The following is a 9,929-nucleotide window of genomic DNA, read 5'->3' as shown; positions in this document are numbered from 1 at the left end:
CTTGGATTATTAGTTGTTACTAATCTGTTACAGTCTCCATCTGTATCTCCATTTCCACTTGTTGTTTTCATATTCCTTGCTGTTTTTCCTTTTTTTTGGATTGATCCCTCTTTTTTTGTTGTTTCTTTTCTTTGATCAATCACTTTTGGATTGATATGTACATAATTTTCTTTATCAATAAATTCCACCTTTCTAGTGGCTTTACTTAAAAAAAAAAAAAAAAAAAAAAAAAAAAAAAAAAACTACCAAGGACACAACTCGTCCAAGACAGAGCTAGTACCTAGCGCTGATAAAAGAAAATGAAGCAAGATGGTCATATTTGCGTTTATCATGGTATTATACTGCTATAAAGGGTTTAAATGAATTCATATTGAAAAAATATCGAAAAAATCAAAACAAAAATAAAGAGAAGGGCTTTAAGGAGGGCGTCAAGTATGCCCACGGGACTGGCAAACTGCCAAGGACAGGACTCGACCAAGACAGAGCTAGTACCTGGCGATGATAAAAGGAAATGAAATAAGATAGTCATATTTGCTTTTATCCAAATATTTTTTTAAGTATACAAGGCGTCTTGAAAGTGATTTAGTTGATGGGCATCTTAGAGCCAAGGCAAGTCAGAAACTACGTGAGAGACTAACATTTCAAATAAAAGATCACAAAATATTAGGAGTGTTCATGGAAAATCAAAAACCGAATCAAGCCAAAGAAGAAAAAAAATTGGCACTTCATTGATTTGGTTTGGTTTTGATTTTTAATTTTAAAGACTGACGGAATTTGATTTTGTTCTGGCCTTGGGCAAAAAATAACCGAAAAAACTGAGATGCAAGAATCAGAAATTTTCAATCAGAGTACGATCATTTCAGCAGTAGAACTATATTTCACATGGCTTGTAATTTCATTTTTGTTAAGTACTTAAACCTTGTTGCAAACAAAGGTACAATCAGGAAGTCAACTAGAGATAAAAGCACAACAGACAAACACACCAAACATTCATTCATTAACATCATAATCCTTCCCAGCCTAGACACCACCAAATTATAAAGATACTCGCTAGCAGTTTTCCGTTGCCACTGGGGATTCAGAGGCCCTGACAAAGTCCTATCTGGAACCACGATGATAGCTCCTTTCATAAGGAGAATATGACCTAGAACGCTCCCTTCTTGACCTTCCCCCATAAGACAAGCGTCTAGGAGAATAATCTCATCCACCTCTATATGGTGAATGCCTTGGAGATCTTCGGTACCCATAGTCCTCAGGGCCTCTATACCTACCATGGTCACCACGGTCCCGATAACCTTTGAAGAAAGCAACCAGTAGTAAAGAACTTTCACGATTAAGCTGAAATATGCAATACAAAATTGTACAATATTAGAAACACTCACCGTCACCCCTTGCGTTCTTCAGCCCGAGATAGTGACCAGGCGTAGGAGTCCTTGCGCGTTTTCTCCGAGACTGAAAAATAGAAATGTGTCAAACTGGGAGATCTGAATAAAATGTACAGTTACATCCAAAAGAAATGGGATATCTAGATCAAACAATGTAGTCCCTGTTGTGATAAAGAATGATTACAACATTCTCTCATATGGGCGAGGAAATCAGATTCATTTACTTTCCCTTCCATACTTGGTGAAATTGTGGCACAAGCACATGAAAAAACCATCCAATTTGTGTAACAGAGCAGCTTAGTTATGTTTATATGTTCCATCACAGGAAGAAAGATGGAAGATTGAAACCAATGCCAGGTATCCAATACCAGAAAAGCCTGATTAGATTGTTGATAATGACCGTTGATTAGTTGAGAGTTGAAAGAATTTGCTGAAGTAGTATAGTTGTTGGGCAATATAGTTGCTATGTTTAGTTGATCAGATGCATGTGAAAAGCTGTTTTAGCGGGCGATTGATCAAGCTGAGTGATATAATGTTGCAAGGGAAGAACTGATCATCTTTGATTGCTGCCAACAAAGCTGACGCAATGTCTTTCTGAATGTAGCCAGAAAACCTCCAAGTTAAGAAGACAAATATGCAATCAAATGGAAAACAAGTGGGTTTCACCACTCAGTATACAAGTAGTAGCTAACCTTTTCCACTGTAATGTAACGCCCTTCAAGAACCGATTGATTAAGGTGTTTAACGCAACGATTAGCATCCTCAAGACTATCCATCGTTATAAAAGCAAAACCACGAGAGATCCGAGAACGCGGCTCCACGACAAGAAAACATGATTTCACCTGGTCGACAAAATTTAAAGAAACTTCAGAAGAAATTGGAGAAATCAATACAGGGATAATGGGAGCTATTCTGGTCAAGATGCTGCCACCACAAATGAATCTGTTGTTTACACATTGACCAGTATGGATAAATCTGAAGAAAAACACTATACACGTGATTTTGGAGGGCAAAAACCTTGAGCTAGGAAAAGCTGTAGGAAAGGGAACTGGAAAAGGAATGAGAAAATTACCTACTAATACATAAACTAAAAATAACCAACCTTTCCCTCCTTTGAGAAATGCTCCTCCAGGTCCCTTTCTGTGACCCTTGTAGACAAACCAGTCACATAAAGAGTGTTTCCAGGATTAGAAACTTCTTCCCTGAAATAAGTCATACAGGATGAGACAAGCAGCTTCAAAACAAGCCATCAACACACAACCTGGGCATAATTCAGGGGAATATGCATGTATCACTACAACAACGAATCCTGAGGCAAAGCTGTACCCAAGGATGTTGCCTAATGATCAACGAAGTGGGTACTGGTTCAAATCCAGCAGAGACAAAGACACTAGGTGATTTCTTCCTAGAGTTGCCACTAGCAAGTACTCAGTGGAATAGTCAAGCTTCTTGGACACCACTATAATTAAAAAAACAAATATTAAGGTAGAGTAGAGCTGAAGTTCCAACAAACCTTCCACGACTTCTTGACCTTGATCTGGACCTGGATCTTCCCCTTGGCCTTGAATGTGACCCAGGTAGCGATCTAGACCTTGATCTGGATCTAGATCTTGACTTGTCTTCCCAAGGAGAATGAGAGCGTGAATACCTGGACATCCGGAAAATATAAGATCAAACAATTCCAACAATTAACCAGATAAATGGGACAAAATATATTGACATAAAACAACATATATCAAAAGGACCCCTCCAATAATGGAGTCATCTTTTTGCATGCAAAATTTCATACAAACCATTAAGCAAGAAAAGAGTTAATACATTAAAACCCATGATGTTAACGGAAACCTCAATGCTTGAAATACATTTAGTGAGTGCTCGGAGAATAAAATCATAGAATTATACTTACATAAGGAAATGACGCTCCAAATAACAGCAGTATAATTGGATAAATGTAAATTATTTAAAATTATCATGCTCCAGCACTTAAACATAAAGATTAACTAGAAACCTCAAAAATGTAGCTTGAAGTACATCTCCTTTAGGCTTCCATCATCCAACGAAACAAATTACTCGCCATGAAATAACATAAGAGTTTCTTAGGATTTGACCCCGTACTTATAATTGTGGCAAACACAGAACTTGTGTAAGCTTCTAACATTTTTTTACTGTTCAGTTTAAGTTTCTAAAACTCAAAATAGGAGTCTCGAAAATTTTCTTTACAATTATCATAGTTAACACAAAAAAGTGGAGTATCAGAGTTCGTCAAACCAAGGGAGTGGACAAATACAAATCTAATCTTCCCGGAGGGAGTAGGATAGTTATTCTATGATGTTGATACTTAGAGTGTCCGACATTCGTTGAAGGAATGGGATTGTCTTTTTTATATGGCCTTGGACAACAGTCACTTAATGAACTAGCTTTTGCAATTAAGTTAGGTCCAAGGTCCTTTCTTATCAAGGTATCAAAGTCAAACCCACCACCTTTATTGTGATTTTCAATGTTTTGTTTTTTAAAAAAAAAAGGGTAGCACGGTGCACAAAGCATCCTGCGTTCCATAAAATAATAAGCAGTAGAAACTTATGTCGCATGTTTGAGTTAACTCAACCTCTTACACTATTACATGTCAAAATCAATTTAAGGGACTAAGAATCATAAAATAAACCATTTTTGGGACTCATATGAACAAAACATTGAGAAAATGCAGTTAACTGAGATATATAAAGTAAAGTATGTCAATTAGCTCTGTCTGAACGCATATTTTCTTAGTCAAATTTTTTCTTTAAAAAAGGTAAAAATTTAAGTCAAAATTGAAACCATAATAATCCAAAAGCTTATTCAAATGGTCCAGGCTCCATATATTCCTCCTCTATATCACATAACCAAAGAGATCTACCTCCCACAATAGTCATAAACAAGTACTCCCTCTGTCTCAATTTATGTGGCAGTCTTTCAAGAATCCAAAAAGAATGACATATTTCTATATTTAATAATAATTCAATTTTAAATTTACCTTTTTACCCTAAATAAAAAGATTTCTAGTCACACAAACTTCTATAACTTATTTTAGACCACAAGTTTCAAAAGTCTTTCATTTATTTCTTAAACTTCAAACACCCTCATATAAAATGGGACGGGGGAGTAGAACATAAAACAATTCAATCATTAAAGACTAGTCAAAAGCCCTAACGTAACAACAAAGAAATGCAAGTGCCAATTTTTAAGAGCAAGATGCCAGAATTGGCGAAGAAAGAAAACCGAACCTTTTGCGCGGAGAATCAGCCTGCAAAAGAATCGAAAATAAAATCAATTAGCAATAATAATCAGAAGAAAAGATTAATGCAATCAATTTATAAAACAGACACACTGATAGACGGATTTGCAGGTAGTATTGAGAGAGAGCTACCATTTCTAACAGGATACGACAAAACCCTAAAACGAGTTTGGGGAAACTTGTAATTATGTTCTAGACCACAAGAAAAGTTCGGTGAAACACGTTAAATTACATTTGCACCCCCCATAATTTTGTGGATTAATATAATTTTCCCTTATGTTTCTCGTAGTTGAAAGAACGAGAGCATAAGGGTCTGTTTGGAAAGCCACTTGGTAATACTAAGGTAGTAATTAAACAGCCTATAGTAAATACACTGTATAGTAATGTGACGACTAAGCGTACTGTTTGACTGCACAAGTATAATTATACAGTTAGATTAAATTTTAAATAAAGTAATTATCAAAATTTAAAAGTTAATACGATAAATATATGCCTATAAATGATTTTTTATAAGTATAAATGATATCAAATTTGGTGTTTAAGATATGTATTTTTTTTTTAAATACATTAATTAGTAATCATATATTTATAACTAATATTATAAAAATAATTGATATATATTTTCCAAATTAATTATAAAATACTAAAAGCACACGTTTTATAAGAACATCATGGAATGCATGTTTGATAAAATAAATTAATATTTATAAATATAATGTCATAACATTATTCAAATGGTTGACAAAACTAATCTATCCATTCTAACTGGAAAAATAACGACCTAAAATGTGAAATAACAAGTCAATACTACTAAAGCAAGAAAATTGGAACCATAAACATAACATAATTTCAAAATCCAAAAAACAAATAGTTTAACTTATGTCAAATACCAATATAATAAAAATAAGGGAAAAGGGTTCAAAATACACTCAAACTATGACCAAAGTTGTCATAACACACCTAAACTTTGCAGGGGTCCTATGACACCCCAGGACTTATTTTTTGTGTATTATATTACGCTTTTATGTGGTAACCTGGACAAGCAAGTGAGCCTACTCTCTTTGAGCGCATAAGAGAAGCTAGAAACTAAATTGACTAGTCTATATTTGCCACATGGCTGTCTAAATAACGTCTTTTAATCTTAAATCATCCAAATAATAACCCCCACAACGACTAGAACTTGTTGTCTTCTTCCACCATTGAGTTCTTCCCCAAATTTTGAGGTAAGATTGGATTCTTCCCCAAATCTATGTTTAAATTTCTTCTCTTTATATTTGAACAGGAAAGATTGCTTCTGTCACGACCCATCCCCGTAGGCCGTGACTAGTGCCTGAACTGGGCACCCCTACGCGCTCATTTACCAGATTCAGCATACAGACGACTCGTATATAAATGAATATCAGACGTGGCTCCACACTGGTGCCTACAACCATATATACTGCATAGAAGCCGGCAAGGCTATCATACTATACATAACGTACCAAAGCATACATCCATGCGGCCGATGGGGCTGCCACGGCGGATGGGCCGCCCAAACACAATTCACACAACGCGTCCAAACAAAACTGTACATTACCCACGTCTATGTCTACAGACCTCTAACACGGAACAACAGAATCAAATGGCGGGACAGGGCCCCGCCGTACCCTGAATAAACATAAACATATACATCGGAAGAGTATGTACCCAAAACGTCGGCTCCGGAACAAAGGGAGCACTTCGAACCGCAAAAGGAAAATCCTACGCCAATGGGTCACCAAAACGTGAATCTGTACCTGCGGGCATGAAACGCAGCCCCCGAAGAAAGGGGGTCAGTACGAAAGATGTACTGAGTATGCAAAGCATGAAGTACAAAAAACGAAGACATAACCGAAGTAAAATGTACAGAAGGTGAGCACAATAGCCAGAATACCAAAGTGTTGCATCTGACGTACAAATCATACATAAAAGGTTCCGGAAGACAAATACGGCAATCAAAATGCCAAAATACTTTGCTTTCCTTTGAAAAACATTTCCGTCTCATACACACAGAAAATCAAACACACAATTACCGCGGCCAAAAGTCCAGCGGTCACTATCACACATACCGCGACCAAGTGTCCAGCGGTTAGCATCCCAAACCCGACATACTGCGGTCAGGGGTCCAGCGGTCAATGTCGCAGATACCGCGGTCAGGGGTCCAGCGGTCAACATCACATAGTGCGGCATACCGCGGTCAGGGGTCCAGCGGTCAATGTCGCACACACCGTGGTCAGGGGTCCAGCGGTCAATATCACATAGTGCGCACAATAATATAAATGTCAACTTTATTACTTTCCAAACATAAATCACACATGCCAGAATCATGCATCACACAAGAATCGTATATCAGGAAAAATACAGAAGGTAAGTAACTTATCCAGAATATCAGAATAATTACTTTTATATCATACAAGAATAGCTCAAGTGAGACAAACGAAGGAAGTTTCGGAACTTGTGGGCCCACCTCGGGTCAAGTCGAGGTGGCGGATATAAATTACAAACATTGGAATTTATGGAGTCATCCATGAAGGTTTCAAAGCGAGCCGATCACGTCTGTACGGGTTATGGATGTTTGAACAGTTTTCCAACAAAACTTAAGGACTATAATTCAATTGTGCTGAATGAATAGTACCAAAATTCAGACTCGCTTTTCTATGAGCAGAATAACCTACGAGGCTCAAATCCGAATCTAGTACACCTAGGACATGCCAAGAGAAGAAAAGGGGTAGCTTTACATACCTTAGTTGCGCCTTACGCTCGCTCAAATTCAATTCCCGTTTCGCCCAAAATCTACAATTGGTCATAGTTGCCAAATGTAAGTTTCAAGCTTTTAGAATTTCAATCTTAACTTCATATTGTCTACCGAAATTTCGGCAGTATTTTCCCTATAAATTCAACGTCCCCGAGAGTCATCTCGGCCCAAAATATCAACAACAACAACCCAACAATACCAACAACATCAATAATCATCACAAAATACATTATAATGTAAATAGTCTTCTTTTCTACATAGTTCAACAACTTCCATCCCAACTTCACACTATCAAACTAATGTCAACGTTTTCATGTTTATTCACTAATTCAAGGCCATTCAAATACAATTCAAAAACATTTCACATTATTCTACAAAATATGCCAAAGTTCCACCAAACCATAATCCACCCAAAACCTCCCATTTTCAACATAAATGTTCACAACACATTTTTATCCTCCAATTTCACTTACAACAATCATCATTTACATCCTACAACTTCATTTTCTCAATTACATAATTTATAATAAAATCGCATACTTTCCGACAACAACTTAACAACAATTTTCTCATGCCAACTTGAATTAAAATTCTTCCACTTGCATCACAAGACTACAACAACACAGTTGACATACTAAACAATTTAATTCATGTTCCTCCTCCACTTGATGCACACGGCCAACATACACACATCCACAACACACAAAATTTTCATACTTTTCATTCATCTCTACATACTATAACATATATATATATGTCTTCCATAGTATAAAATGATAAAATTCTTACCTTTTCTCAATTCTTCCACTTGCCGCAAAAGGTAGTTTCTTGCCAAAATAATTATATCATCTTGAAGAGAATCTTGAACTTAGTAGGAATACAAGGAAATTATAATTCTTGAATCAAAGTTGAAGGCTTGGAATTTTTTTATTTTTTTTCTCTCCTTTTTCTCCTTTGGCCGTGCCTCTCCTTTCTCCTCTCTTCTTTGATTTTTCTTGAATGTTCTAAAGGATGAACATTGATATACTTATCCTCTTATTTAATTAGTCACATGGAATAAATCCCATGGACTTGGGCTTGGCCATGGCCGGCCACCCTATTAATTTGGGCCTAAATTTTTCTCTTATTTTTTGAGCCCAATTCATTAAAGACCATAATTTGTAATTCCCGAAACCAATCTCCGAAATTCCAATTTTTGCCCTTGACCTTCCCCGATGTCTTCACGGCAATATTTTTCATGGACAGCATGGACATATTAACTAAAATCAAAATATTGCCTCATGACATAGAAGTCGCAATTATTTCAAAATTTTCGAGTATGCGAAAACACGGGATATAACATCCTCCCCCCCTTTAGAACATTCGTCCTCGAATGTTCAACTGACCTTTTGGGGGTCATCGTACTTCGGGAAGGTCTCTGTCTTTCCTTCAAGAAATTTTCAAACGCTACCATAGTTATTTTCCCCTTTTTCCTTACTCATTTCCTTCTATTCCCGAGCATCGCTATACTAAAACCTTTCAGTTTTGCCTGGTGGAACTAGTATCCGTCTACTCATAACATCCATACCATATTTTTTGCTTCGTCTTGTAGATTCCGTTTAGTCATTGTCTCTTATGTATTACAACACCGACTGTTGGGGCCCACCGTCGATCGGTGCGGTCATAAATGGGATGTCGTACGCATGCACGTATATTTACTACCATTCTGCTCACAAGACATTTCCGAACACTTATTCAAACTTACTCTGATCACAAAACTGTGTTGCGCTCCCTTTTCCTTTACCGGCTGGGTCCGCCTTAGCCTACTTGACCTATTCAGGGTTTCTACCCATTCAGTACATCTAATTCCATTTAAGTTACTCCAAATTTCCCATTTGCCTTTTGTATCTACATTTATGAAAATTTCGGGGTACTTCCCAGGGGGTCACCCATCCCAGAATTACTCTGACCCCAGCACGCTTAACCTCGAAACTTTCATGCGTTTTGATGCGTTAATGCTAATGTAATTGCGCCGACTGCTCCACACGACCTTTGTCACGCAATTTAGGGCAGATCGGGATCTTAGTAAATTTCCGAAAAGTTTTTGTAGCGGGTCCCACCCCGGTCTAAACCATACAATTATCATATCGCTCCTCTGAATCCTCAATATCCTTTTCCATCTGTATATTTATAGCTATCTCATATAGTTCTATTGGGTTGAAAATTACCTTACTTTTACTAACACCCAGAAGAAGAAAATCGCGTAATATGGTAGAGTACAGATCTATCCATACACATATCTCTTAAGAAAAGATTAATAATATACCTGGGTCTGCACTTGGTGACGCTCCTGGGTCCTGCCGGCTGGTCAAAGCATATAGGCGGTTCGATGGACCGCCGGAACTAGAGGCTCCGCCACGGCCTCTACCATGTCCTGCTGGTGCCGGTGTGCCCCGTCCCATCGGGCGCATAGCTACGGAAGGGGAAACCGAACCGACGACTGACCCGGTAGGCTAAGATG

At 37.4% G+C, this 9,929-nt stretch overlaps 1 pseudogene; it reads right to left on the bottom strand.

Moving 5' to 3' along the window:
* Positions 1–857: 857 nt before the first annotated feature.
* Positions 858–4,924, bottom strand: LOC132621872 (serine/arginine-rich splicing factor SR45a-like; annotated as a pseudogene).
* Positions 4,925–9,929: the final 5,005 nt, after the last annotated feature.

The sequence above is a fragment of the Lycium barbarum genome, chromosome 12 (assembly GCF_019175385.1).
Source record: "Lycium barbarum isolate Lr01 chromosome 12, ASM1917538v2, whole genome shotgun sequence".
Lineage (NCBI taxonomy): Eukaryota > Viridiplantae > Streptophyta > Magnoliopsida > Solanales > Solanaceae > Lycium > Lycium barbarum.
This window is presented reverse-complemented; position numbering and strand designations above follow the sequence as displayed.